The sequence below is a fragment of the Mustelus asterias genome, chromosome 12 (assembly GCF_964213995.1).
Source record: "Mustelus asterias chromosome 12, sMusAst1.hap1.1, whole genome shotgun sequence".
Classification (NCBI taxonomy): Eukaryota; Metazoa; Chordata; class Chondrichthyes; order Carcharhiniformes; family Triakidae; genus Mustelus; species Mustelus asterias.
The window spans coordinates 74,779,257-74,793,582 of NC_135812.1; positions in this window are offsets into that span (position 1 = coordinate 74,779,257).

The window sequence follows — 14,326 nt, forward strand, 5'->3', positions numbered from 1 at the left end:
CCAGTATAGTGACACATTGTACAGACATTGGAGAAAACCTAAATTTATATAGCACCTTATGTAGTGGTAATCTACTGAAGGCTAGGTTCTCTGCTCATTTCTCCATATCTCATGGTCTTGTGCGCTTATCTTCTGTTGTAATTAAATCAGAAAATCGTGAAGAAAATGGCCTAGAATTTGGGTCAGTAATGAACCAAGGGCACCCACTGCTTTCCTTGAAGAATGTCTCACTGAGAGATCAAGCAATCACCTGAATAAGAGTGTCACCCCTATCTGCGCAGAAATACTGATTGTTTCCTTCTTTACTGGCTATTCCCAGCATGGAGCTGCAGTGATGTCATCAGGCTGTCCAAGCAGCCAATCACATTAAAGGATTTTCACAGACATCCAAACAGGAAACAAAGAGAAGTATAATAAAATCACTTCTAAACATTTTTACACAGAGCAAATTAAAGATTGGGACACAGGTACGAGGTAAGACAGAAGCTAAAATTTCTGAAAAACCTTAAAATAAACATTATTTTAAAAAACGTAGCTTTAAAAATCTATACATTAATTATTTAACAATGCTCCACAAATATAAAAGTATTTCATCAAGACCAGTCCTACTGTTGATTAATCATGTCACTAAACACAATTGATTGGAGAAGGTGTTGCTTTTTACAGAGTAACGGTGTTGCAGCAATAGCAAAGTTGTAATTCTCTGATTTCGATGTTTGCTGACTCTGTGAGGGGGAGGGGTGTCCACAGCATGTCCTGTGTCAGAGACCTGAGTGACAGATCACAATTTCAGGACATCCATGCTATTCTGTTCTTGCCCCAATAGCCTGAAGCCGAGGTCAGTTTCAGAGGAATAATGACAGTGAATGCTGACAATTTCACCATCAAACCACCCCCACCAAACCCCACCCAAAATCCGGGCCCTTTGACCGGGAACTCCAAGTGACTCCAATACCGGCATCAAGCACTGGAGACCAAAGGATCTCATACTCCTCAGTTATATTGATGATGATGGTACAGTTAGAGATGGCAAGCACTACAGCACCAGTACGACAGCCTTACAAAATGAAGGGCCGACTCAAACCTCAAGAACAACTGCATAACGGCACGGTGGCACAGTGGTTAGCACTGCTGCCTCACAGCGCCAGGGACCCGGGTTCGATTCCCAGTCTGGGTCACCGTCAGTGTGGAGTTTGCATGTGCTCCACGTGTCTGCGTGGGTTTCCTCCGGGTGCTCCAGTTTCCTCCCAAACTCCATAGATGTGCGGGTTGGGTGGATTGGCCATGCTAAATTGCCCCTCAGCGTCAGGAGGATGAGCTAGGGTAAATGCATGGGGTTATGGGGAGAGGGTCTAGGTGGGATTGTGGTCAGTGCAGACTCAATGGGCCGAATGGCCTCCTTCTGCGCAGTAGGGATTCTATAAGCTGACACAGTGGTTAGCACTGCTGCATCATGGTACCAGGGACCCGTGTTCAATTCCGGCTTGGGTAACTGTCCGTGTGGAGTTTGCAAGTTCTCTCCGTGTCTGCGTGGATTTCCTCCGGGTGCTCTGGTTTCCTCCCAAACTCCATAGGTGTGCTGGTTAGATGGATTAGCCATGCTAAATTGCCCCTTACTATCCAATGATGTGCAGGCTAGATAGGATTGGCCTTGGGGTTACAGGAATAGGGCGGGGGAGAAGGCCTGGGTATGTTATAACTCCTTCAAAAAAGCATGAAGAAAATGGCCTAGAGTTTGTGGTCAGTAATGAAGGAGGGGCACTCACTGCTAACCTTGAAGAACATCTCACTGAGAGATCAAGCAATCCTCCCAATAAGAGTGTCACCTCTCTGTGTGTGCAGAAATACAGCAACTGATTGCTTCCTTCTTTACTGGGTATTCAGTGCAGACTAGATTTGCCGAAGGGCTTCTTCTGCACTGTAACGATTATATGATTCTATGATTCCAGGTTGCTTTTATAGATACAGTTAAGGAGAATTATATGTATACAGCAGTAGTTATGGTAACCTAATTTTAGTTTTGTTTGCAATTGTAGTATTGGAATTGTGCACAAAAAGAAATTGCAACCTCTTGCACTGAACTGAGAAGAACTTCTGGTCCTATATTTAGTACATTAAATGGTCTGCTTTCCAATGTCAATTTGAAAGATATTTGCAAACTGAGTGCCTTGGGTGGTACATAGAAGAATTCAAACACAATACACCCACTAACCTGTACCTCCAGCTCTGTGTAAGGTCTTAGAACAAATTTTACACCTCGATTAAATTAGTTTCTGATTGTTTTAAAGATGCAGAAAGCAAAATGGCATCACTTGCCTTCATTTGCAGAGACTATTTGTGGTGATTGTCCCTTTAAGGGCAACACAGCAGAGTAAGGGTCACCTGGCTTGGGGAACCAATCGGGATTGAGAGTGTGGAATCACCCCGGGGGTGGAGTCCTCTCTTAGGCACACATCATGTAGGGGACTAGGTGCAGCTGGGTGGCTGTTGTGCGATTCTTCTCATTAATAAATCCTTTTGTGTTTCTAATGAAGTGTGCGAAAGTGTATCGTTAAACTATTATTTTACCGAGATCATTCTAACAATTATTATTTTAAGTAACCACTACCATTGATTCATTACAAGTCTATTGCCATGATTATATAGTGGGATAGTCAAAACCCAAAACTGGCTCAAATTCAACCTTCAGTAAAATAGCAGAACTAGCAGATAGAACATAGAACATAGAACATTACAGCGCAGTACAGGCCCTTCGGCCCTCGATGTTGCGCCGACCAGTAAAACCAATCTAAAGTCCCTCTAATCTACACTATTCCAATATCATCCATATGTTTATCCAATAACCATTTGAATGCTCTTAATGTTGACGAGTCCACTACTGTTGCAGGCAGGGCATTCCACGCCCTTACTACTCTCTGAGTAAAGAACCTACCTCTAACATCTGTCCTATATCTATCACCCCTCAATTTAAAGCTATGTCCCCTCGTGTTAGCCATCACATTCCAAGGAAAAAGGCTCTCACTATCCACCCTATCTAATCCTCTGATCATCTTGTATGCCTCTATTAAGTCACCTCTTAACCTTCTTCTCTCTAACGAAAACAACCTCAAGTCCCTCAGCCTTTCCTCATACGATCTTCCCACCATACCAGGCAACATCCTGGTAAATCTCCTCTGCACCCTTTCCAATGCTTCCACATCTTTCCTATAATGCGGCGACCAGAACTGTACGCAATACTCCAAGTGCGGCCGCACCAGAGATTTGTACAGTTGCAGCATGACCTCCTGGCTCCGAAATTCAATCCCTCTACCAATAAAAGCTAACACACCGTACGCCTTCTTAACAACCCTATCAACCTGGGTGCCAACTTTCAGGGATCTATGCACATGGACACCCAGATCCCTCTGTTCATCCACACTACCAAGTATCTTACCATTAGCCCAGTACTGTGTATTCCTGTTACTCCTTCCAAAGTGAATCACTTCACACTTTTCCCCATTAAACTCCATTTGCCACCTCTCAGCCCAGCTCTGGAGCTTATCTATGTCCCTCAGTAACCTGCCACTTCCCTCCGCACTGTCTACAACTCCACCGACTTTAGTGTCATCCGCAAATTTACTAATCCATCCTTCTACGCCCTCATCCAGGTCATTAATAAAAATGACAAACAGCAGTGGCCCTAAAACAGATCCTTGCGGTACACCACTAGTAACTGAACTCCAGGATGAATATTTCCCATCAACCACCACTCTCTGTTTTCTTACAGCTAGCCAATTCCTGATCCAAACCACTAAATCACCCTCAAACCCATGTGTCCATATTTCCTGCAAAAGCTTACCATGGGGAACCTAATCAAATGCTTTGCTGAAATCCATATACACCACATCAACCGCTTTACCCTCATCCACCTCTTTGGTCACCTTCTCAAAGAACTCAATAAGGTTTGTGAGGCACGACCTACCCTTCACAAAACCGTGCTGACTATCCCTAATCAAATTATTCCTTTCTAGGTGATTATAAATCCTATCTCTTATAATCCTTTCCAAAACTTTGCCCACAACAGAAGTAACCGGTCTATAATTACCAGGGTTGTCCCTACTCCCCTTCTTGAACAAGGGGACAACATTTGCTAACCTCCAGTCTTCTGGCACTGTTCCTGTAGACAATGACGACACAAAGATCAAAGCCAAAGGCTCTGCAATCTCCTCTCTAGCCTCCCAGAGAATCCTAGGATAAATCCCATCCGACCCAGGGGACTTATCTATTTTTACCCTTTCCAGAATTGCTAACACCTCCTCCTTATGAACCTCATGCTTAACATGCTTTTTCTGTCTTTGTTATTTTGACAGAGGTGTTAATGTATTTACAGATAGAAACATAGAAACATTGAAGATAGGAGCAGGAGAAAGCCATTTGGCCCTTGGAGCCTGCTCTGCCATTCATTACGATCATGGCTGATCATCCAACTCAATAGCCTAATCCTGCTTTCTCCCCATAACCTTTGATCCCATTTGCCCCAAGTGCTATACCTAGCCGCCTCTTGAATGCATTCAATGTTTTGGCATTAAACTTGTGTACAATAATCTCAGTAACAGATACATCTAGCCTAATAATTTCAGCATCAGGCAATGCCAATGTAAAAATAATCCTCAGAATAGTCCTGCTTTGAACCACCAACTTTCCATTTAGCTTATCATTATCTTGTTGCTGCCATTTGGGGATTTGAATGTCTCAATGCGTTGATTTTAAAATACTGAATAATATTCCTGTTGAACTCCTGTTTATTAGCCTGATTAAATTAAATGACTGCATTTTAATGATTACACTCACATTAGAATACATTGACATCAGATTCATGTTCCCTTTATTTTAATACAGTCATTAACAAACAAACAAAGAACAAACAAAGAACAATACAGCACAGGAACAGGCCCTTCGGCCCTCCAAGCCCGCGCCGCTCCCCGGTCCAGGATTGAATCCTGAATCCAGGATCCCCGCCCAATTTTCCAGCCTATCTACATACCAATATCCTATCCACCGAGCTGTCCCTCACAGCTATGATGCTTTGTTCATTACAACCTATTAACTTACCCCCACCCCCCCATTCCAGGCTAACAATGCAGGCTAACAACTGCATTCAAATAAAGGGGGCAAGAATCTAGGGGCCAAGGGGGTGATGAATGTATTCATCGATGACTTCGAAACAGCAGAGCACCCAACGAGTTAAGCCAAACCTCAGGAAAGTTATAGATGTTTCCAAATGCAAAAAATAATCATTCTGCTTTGGAACTTGTTAAGATGATTGATCGGATCTTGTCGTAGCCGGGCATCTAACTGCCTCTGTCTTTCGTCAGGCTTGTCTGCTCATTTAGCTTCTTCACCTTTTTTTGCACCACGCGTATGAGCTGATAATGTCAAGGCATCCCAGACCTGGGTGAATGCAACTGCTCAACCAGTTGGATTGGACGATTGTGAAATTACAAGCACCAGGACTGAGCAGGAAGTGGAAATTAGGGTGGGTGAATTCAATGTCTGAGCAGGTACAGCAAGAGAAATAAGGAGGGGCAATTAAAAGACTGGATTGAGAGAGAAAAAAAGAAAACACAAAGAAAATGTACAAAAAAGTCTTTTAAAATACCCAACAACAATGTAAGTTGAAGGCAAGAGGCTACAGACTTGCGATCATTTGTTTTCAGTGCCCAGAGAGGTTTGTCAGCATCATTAGCACTTATCATGTCATTAAAAGATGCCAGGAGTCAACTTTCTGTAGTGAGCTTAGTCCATATCCATCGCATGAGTACTGCAACTGTACGCCATTGTATTTCAGTGGAGAAGCAGACAGTGAGGTGACATGTTTATGAAGCCAACAGCAGTTTGGCACACTTCAGACAGCAACTTCTGGATATTTGTATTTAATCTAATGTGACAAACTCAATCAATAACAGTAATTGAAACGCAACACAAGACAGGAAGCTGGAAAGTCAAGCTGTAGCAGAATATCTAGAGTCGGGAAGCAACATCACAGAATCCATCTACTGAGTGGAAAAAAGTATCTTTCAGTTTGAATTAAAAATATCCAAGCCAGACATCGATTGAGCAGTTGTTGTGTTATAATAATTCCCATTCGCTAACTGGGCTTGGTTGTGGATATGTGTACCTGCACATCTAGCACTTAGTTGCCTGTGATATGTAATTAATATCGGAAAAGGAAGTGTGCAAGAGATATTGTTCGATTTAAAAATGCAGGGAGAATCCACTCTGTATCAGAAATGGCCTCCGGAAGGTGCAGTGCCCACATACACATCCTGTGGTGATATATTGAATCATGCAGTTCAATCCTGGGTTCACCGTTTAGCTCCCGTTGAGTTAAATAAATCTTAGCCTCGCCTTGTACTGTTTCTCTGTCATGCTTAGGCAGCTGGTTTTTATATAGTGCATTACAGCCTGGGGTAGGTCTGTCCCCATTTTATTTCCATCATTAGGAGCACCAACTCCCACCTCTGCAATGTCACCCATCTCCTCCCCCCACTCACCCCTCCCTACCCCGCGTCTGCTCATTTGCTGTCCATGCCCTTATTACCTGCAGGCTCCACTTAGCAATTATTGCCCTGTCAACGCTCAGTCTTCCACTTTCCTTCAGTTTAAGATTATCCAAAACTCTGCTAATCATGTCCCAACTTGCACTAAATCTTGTTCACTCATCGCCTCTGAGCTTGCTGACCTGCATTGGCTCCCAGACTCAGAATGCCTCCATTTTAAAATGTTCATCCTCTTTCAAGTCACTCAGTGGCCTCATCTCTACATATCGTCCAGCCCTCCGCAAACTCTGCTTTCCTCCAGCTCTGGCCTCTTGTGAATCCTCACTTGCTTCATCCTACCACCGGTGGTTGTGCCTTCAGCTGCCTCAGCCATACACTCCGGAATTCCCTCCCTAAACCTCTCAACTCTCCAACAACTCATCCTCCATTAAGAATCTCCTGAAAACCTGCCTCTGCCACCAAGGTTCAGCCAACCACCTGTCCTAATGTCTCATTGTTAATTTAAAAAAAGATGGCACCGGAGAGAGGTGGCTTCTTACTAGCTGTCCCCAGCATACCCTCTAATTCCATCTTTTACCCCCATTATATTCTGCACCTTCTCCTTTCCTTCTCCCCTGTGTACTTTAAGAACGGTATGTTTTGTCTGTATAGCTCGCAAGAAACAATACTGTTCACTGTTTCCTAATACATGCGGCAATTAGAAATCAAATCAAATGTCTGCTCATGCTCCTGCAAAGGACTTTGGGACTTTTTAGCCACAGTAAAGGTGCTAGATGAATGCAGGTGGTTGTTGTATTAAGACAGCTGCTTCTCTCTCCTTGCCCTGCTCTGTTGTTATCTATCCACTGCACCAAGTTTTCAGGCAGATTCATTCACCTTTTATTGCTGAGACTCGTCTCCCTTGTTAGAAAATGATTAACTCTGGCTGTGATTCGGAGTAAAACACTGCGTTTCTGATTTGATTGTGTAGTGTGGAATGTTGTTCATCAGTAATGGCCAGCTCCACTGCTTTTATTGTACAATTTTTACTTGGGGTAGAATTTCGAGGATGGTGAGTGACTGGCGATTGCCATCCCACTGTCATTGCCGAACGCACAGACACCGACTCTCTAACTCCCACTGGCATTTAGCACTGAGTTGAGCATTGATTGTCAGTGGGCAGGACTTCTGTCCGCACTTGGAAGGAGGTGCCGCCCGTGAGGACTGTCGGCCAATCAGATTGGCCAACAACGCTTCAACCCGGTGAGGAACAGCGTTGCAATGGCCAGAAGTGGTACTGCAGCATGCTGCCTGGGACTCAGTCCAGGAATTTGGACATGGTAGATTCAGGAGGTCCCAGGGGCGGGATGGGTAGGGGACGTCCGGGGGAGGGGAGGAGGTTGGGATGGGGGAGGGGAGGAGGTGGGGGGGGCGTTGGAATGAGGGCAATCACTGTGTCGAGAGATAGGCAGTGAGGATGGGGAGGGCAATGCCCCAACTCTGAGGGGTCTTCAGATTGAGGCCCTGTGAGGAGGGGGAGGGCAGCGCCCCAACTCTGAGGGGTCTTCAGGTTGAGGCCCTCTGAGGAGGGGGAGGGCAGCGCCCCAACTCTGAGGGGTCTTCAGGTTGCGGCCCTCCTTTCCCCCCAGTTCCCACCCGAGATTGGGAGAGGTGGAAAAGTCAGTTTCTCACCCTCCACATACCTGCTCCCGCCAGCGTAAAAATTGAGTCTGGACAGGATAATGGCCACTTAAGGATTTCCTGGCCTTGGGATCTCCAAGACCAGCAATTCCCGCCCAAACTCAATGGGATCTTTGATAGTCCAACAGATTTTCTGTCTAGCCCGTGGCGGGAGAGATGGGGAATTACGACCTTAATAGATGAATGGGCGGGTTTCCCATCCTAGGCTGCCTGCTCAAGTGTGAAATTGTGTCTGGGTTTGAGTGGGCGGGTTCCTGGTGGGAATCCCATCGATTCAATTTTAGCCTTATGGCCTCAGAACCCAGCCCGGGGATGGGGCAGGTGAATGGAAAATTCTGCCTCTGGTGTTTTGAGAATTGAATTCCACCAACTTATAATTAGGTTGTCAGTAATGGATGAAGTCAAATTTTATGTTGATGACATTGGCATTTAGGGATTTTTTTTCCAGTAGTTTGGAATTGCATTCCACTTTACCGTCCACTTTATCGTCCATCGGTACTTTCCATCAACATTATACCACTTGTTACTCACAAATATATTTCCATTAACATCAGTGGAGGCAAAAAGGTCAACAGATTGCCTCCAGCCAGTCAGCTTGGCAGCAGGAGTCGTGATTCAACACAGCATACCGTCCGTGCCAATTTTCTTTTTCCTTTCAGATAGAACAGTTTGTACAAGATGTTTTTTTTTTTATTAGGCCTCAACATCAGAGTAAAATCTCATAAAGTTATTGACTAAGTTAAAACCTACTTCAGTCCAACATCACATTACTGACAATGAGATCATCCGGATACACAGATGCATACTCAGTATTAAACTGACTCAGAACATATGAAGGCATCTCTCCATCAGCTAATCAGCTCTCCGATATCCTTTCTTCTTTTTTTCCCTGTCTGAAAGTAAGTCAAACCCTTGGAGCCCACGACTTCCACTGTGGCCCAAAGGGAAAAAATAGTTCAGATCGGTATTCTTATATCCCCGTTTGACTGGTGTTCAATTTTAAAGTGTACAAGACCAGTTTAGAACCGTATTCTTGGGGGCAATTCTCCCATCCGATCCGTTAATTCTTTGGTGGGTCAGGTCGGGAGATGCGTGCATACGCCAATTTGCGCATGTGTTCCCGATGCACGCGCGTCTCTCAGTGCTGGAAAGCAGGCGTGGCTGGGACCACGCAGGAAACCAGCGGGAACACCAGGTAAGCCATTTTAATATATTTTTAATATGATTTAAATGTCATTATCAGGCCCGGGACTGAATTCTCTGGACGCGGTAGCATCTCCACCCCGCCAGTACAATCTCACTCCGGCGGGGTTTAGAGTACCTCCCCACTTTCGGGGAACTAGTGTGAGGACCCCGCTGGAGTGAAGGAGGGGCAATCGGGGGCCCGCAGGGGATCGGGCAGTGGGGAGGTGGTGTCCTCTGGGCATGGGAACCCTGGCAGTGCCAGCCTGTGCCCCTAGCACTGCCTAAGGGGCAAAGTGTTCATGCCCAGGGGGCACCTTGGCACCAGGCATCTGGCAGCACCAAGGGGGTGGGACCTAAAGGGTGGGGCCAAAGGGGTGGGGCGAGGAGGCAATCGGTGGGGCGGGGGAGTCTCGCTGCTCTGCATTGGGATCCGGTCGGGGCTGGAGAGAGGCCAGCGATCGGGCAGACTGAGGGGGGGTCTGCCTCCTGTGGGGGAGACTGCCAGGGTGGGGAGGGATTTGCCTCCCGGGGAGGTCTGCCTCCCATGGAGGGGGGGGTCTGCCTTGGTTATGGGGTGGGGGGATCATCAGTGCTGGGGGGGGAGGGGCTAGAGATCGGGGCACTCCAGGATGGAGGAGGTCGGGGCTGGCCCAGGAGTGGTCATGGGGGCCATGATTGGGCCGCCGGGGGTGTGGAGGGGCAGCACTGCAGGGGTCCTGTGCTGGCCAACGACCACTCTGGCCAGCCAACTGCAGACCGACAATTCAGGGCCACTGCACATGCGCAGAGAACCGGAACTGTCAGACTCTGACGTGAATAGGCCCCGCCCCCTGAGCTTTTAATGATATTCGTGATTGTGACCTCTGCATTGAACAGAGTGTGGAAGATTCCAGTCTGAACTCCCACTACAAAAACAAGCATGATTTACACCATTTTTCCCACGAATTCAGCACTTAGAACGTTTTTGGGAGAATTGTCCCCCCCCGTTCAACTTTTCCCTCAACTTTTTTTCCTCCTGGGTGGTAGGGCAAGGAGGTAAGTCCTGTAACATCCTAACTATGTTAGGGTTTGTGGGTTTTACAGAAAAACAAAAAAGACGTGGCTTACACATGTAGATTCACACTAACAACCTGTACAGAGGACCAACTGAAACTGAACAGCCACCTGTGCAACACCCTAATGACATCACCATCAAATCATATGATTGGCTCTTAAAGCAATCATGCAATCCCTTAAATATATAACAGGCCCTCAATCCATCACAACCTGATCAGGGATCGCACACCGTGCTGTTAGCCCCAATCTGATTCAAACCAACCATCCAGTCAGCCAAGCCAACCAGTCTACCAAGGAGTCCAAGTTTCATTTGTACCTGTAGGTTGCTGTCTGAAACAATGGATAGTGATGGTAGAGGCTGCAATATTCTTTTCATCACATGACCAGAAACCTCTCCTGCTGTTACTGCCTGCCACTGGCACGTGTTTAAGGATTTACAAGTTCATACTCAACCTGTTTCGCCACATTTTGAACACATCTTCCTTAGCCATTGAGTCCTGGAGTGGGACTTAAACAAAGACTTCCAGCTCATAAGACTACAAGATATCGGAGCAGAATTAGGCCTTTCAACCCATCGATTTTGCTCTGCCATTCAATCATGATTGTTAAGTTTCTCAACCCATTCTCCTACTTTTTCCCCGCAACCTTTGGTCCCCTTACCAATCAAAAACCTATCTATCTCTGCCTCAAATACACTCAATGGCAATGAATTCCACAGATTTCCCACCCTCTGGCTGAAGAAATTCCTCCTCATCTCGATTGTAAAGGGTCTTCCCTTTACTCTGAGGCTGTACCCTCAGATCCTAGCCCCTCCTACTAACAGAAACATCTTTCCCATGTCTACTCTATCCAGACCTTTCAGTATTCTATAAGTTTCAATGAGATTCCCACCCTCATCCTTCTAAACTCCATTGAGTACAGAGCCAGAATCTTCAAACGCTCCTCATACGTCAAGCTTTTCATTCTCAGAGGCAGAGATGTGGCCCACTGCAGCACAAGACCTCCTACTCAGTATCAGTAGGAGGGAAAAACATAGACATTTCCCTCCATCTGAATTTCCACAGTTTCAAGATTGGTGTATGTTCTCCAACTGGATCACCAGGCATTTGACCCTCTCAATCTACTGACACATCTGCACAATAAATCACCGGGAAAAAAATTTTGCGATTCTCCCAAGTAAACTCTAAGTGCCAAATTCGCGAGAAAACTGGAATGACTCCTGTTGGTTTTTTTTTAGCAGGATTTTCAAAATTAATCTCCCACACTCTGTGCAAACTTTTATGCATACATGGCATTTTGAATTCAAAGAATCATAGAGTCCCTTCAGTACAGAAGGAAGCCATTCAACCCATTGAGCCTGCACCGACAACAATCCCCCCAGGTCCTATCCCCACAACCTCACGTATTTACCCTGCTAATCCCCCTGACACAGGGACAGGCTCGAGGGGCTAGATGGCCTACTCCTGCTCCTATTTCTTATGTTCTTATGTAAATGTCCTTTGGGGAAGGAAATCTGCCGTCCTTACCTGGTCTGGCCTACATGTGATTCCGGAGCCCCAGCTATGTGGTTGACTCTCAACTGCCCTCCAGGGGCAACTCAGGATGGGCAATAAATGCTGGCCAGCCAACGACGCCCATGTCCCAGGAATGATTTTTTTTTTATTCCAAGAAGGTTGTGAGCTATAATCAACTGGACAGAAATTTATTCATAAGATATATTCAGATTGCCCACTTAAGTCCCAGCCAGAATGAAAATGATTGGTAATTCCCCATCATTCATGCTGCTGTGATTGAGGTCGATTTCACGCACATAATTTGCAATACAGTATAGAACTATCCTCCACTAACTGTATTTTAATGGAGAAATAATGCTATTTTTATCAGAAGAACTTACAGTAATTTCAGTCATCAGACATGTTTGCTGTGTAGTACATAGATGGGTGAATTGTGAAGTTCCATCAGTGTATTTGAAGTTGGGGTGGGACAAATCTTTACATTTGATTTACTTTGTCACATGTATTAGTATACATTGAAAGGTATTGCGCACTATACAAAGCATACCGTTCATAGAGAAGGAAAGGAGGGAGTGCAGAATGTAGTGTTACAGTCACAGCTAGGGTGTAGAAAAAGATCAACTTAATGCGAGCCAGCCCACCACCTTCCTGTCCACCCTCAAACTGACCACTATGAGGGTGAAGATAAGGCATCAGACAGCCGGCCTGGCCTGAGGCTTATTGAAGTCCTTGAGTGGACAAGAAAGGGGCACTTAAAAGCCTCATTCCACTTCTATCTCTGCCATTATAATATGTGTGGGTGAGGAAGGTGACCAACCCAGCGGGTTTCACTACACGGGTGTGGTTGTATTGTGGATGAGATGTTGAATTGAGGCCATGAATGACGTCTCATGGAGCAGTGAACAGTCCTGTTGTGCCATCTGAAGAAAATTAGGGAAGTGATACAATAAATACTGGCCTAGCCAACCATTCCCCCATCCCACAAAATAATTTTTAAATGTTCTCCTGGATAAAAACTGGAAATGCCGGAAACGCTTAGCAAGTCTGGCAGCATCTACTGAGACAGAAACTGAGCTAAGAACCAAAGCTGATTAGAGGCTCATTTATCAATGACTGGGTGCAAAGTAACTGTTACATCTGCCTGCATTTCAACAGAGGTTATGATCCAAATCTGCCTTTCAGGATCAGAACCCCAATTTATGGCCCTAATCAGACAAAAAAAAAAACCCCTTAACTTCAGCCAATTTTTCTGGGCAATCTTCCTGTCCAGGATCCTTCCAAATTGATTCAGCACAAGAATCCTCAAAGACATCAGAGAAGGGAATCCCTTCAGAATCCAGGGCCCATCTTTACAGGCACTTGCTGTCACATTCTGGTAAGTAAAGAGTTTAAACCTCCCAAAACTCTTTGTAAAGTGACGGAGAGAAGCTAAGGGGGTAGGGTGGGTGAGGGGTTGACTAAGGTAAATGGGTAAGTGCGGGTGAGTCAATGGGTAAGGAGATATAGGGTGGGTAAGGGGGTAGGGTGGATAAGAGGGTAGAGTGGGTACTATGAATTGTATAGTTAACCAAGAGTTAGACTAAGATTATTCAGTCCAACATTTAAAGGGTAACTATCCAAGTAAGTAAGTCTCAACCATCCGAAGTCTCTGACTAACCTTTTTGGAGGATCCCGGAGAGCAAGGGGATTGCCCATTGGAAGTTCAAACTTTTCGGGCAGTGTGTGGGGACTTCTGAAGGGTTCCATAGCACATCTTGGGGAGCTGGGGGTAGGTTGCATCCAGTCTCCCACCATCCAGAGACCAAAAGATCTAGGCTTATATTTCTAAAGTCACTTAGAGACATCTGGGTAGGGAAGGATATAAATGCATGGTCTTTCTCTCTTAAAATTAGGGTAAGCCATCCAGGACACCGTCCAGGACAAAGCAGCCTGTTTCATTGGCACCACATCCACAAACATCCATTCCCTCCACAACCGATGCTCAGTAGCAGCAGTGTGTCCTATCTATAAGATGCACTGCAGCAATTCACAGAAGCCAGCAAACCCACAACCACTTCCATCTAGAAGGACAAAGGTAGCAGATATATGGGAACACCACCACCTGCAAATTCCCCTCCAAGCCACTCACCATCCTGACTTGGAAATATATCGCCATTCCTTTGCAGTCGCTGGGTCAAAATCCTGGAATTCCCTCCCAAACAGCATTGTGGGTCAACCCACAGCACGTGGACTGTAGCGATTCAAGAAGGCATCTCACCATCACCTTCTCAAGGCAACTAAGGGTGGGCAATAAGTGCTGGCCAATCAGCGACCCCCGTGTCCCACAAATGAATAAAAAAAAGCTTTGGTGCC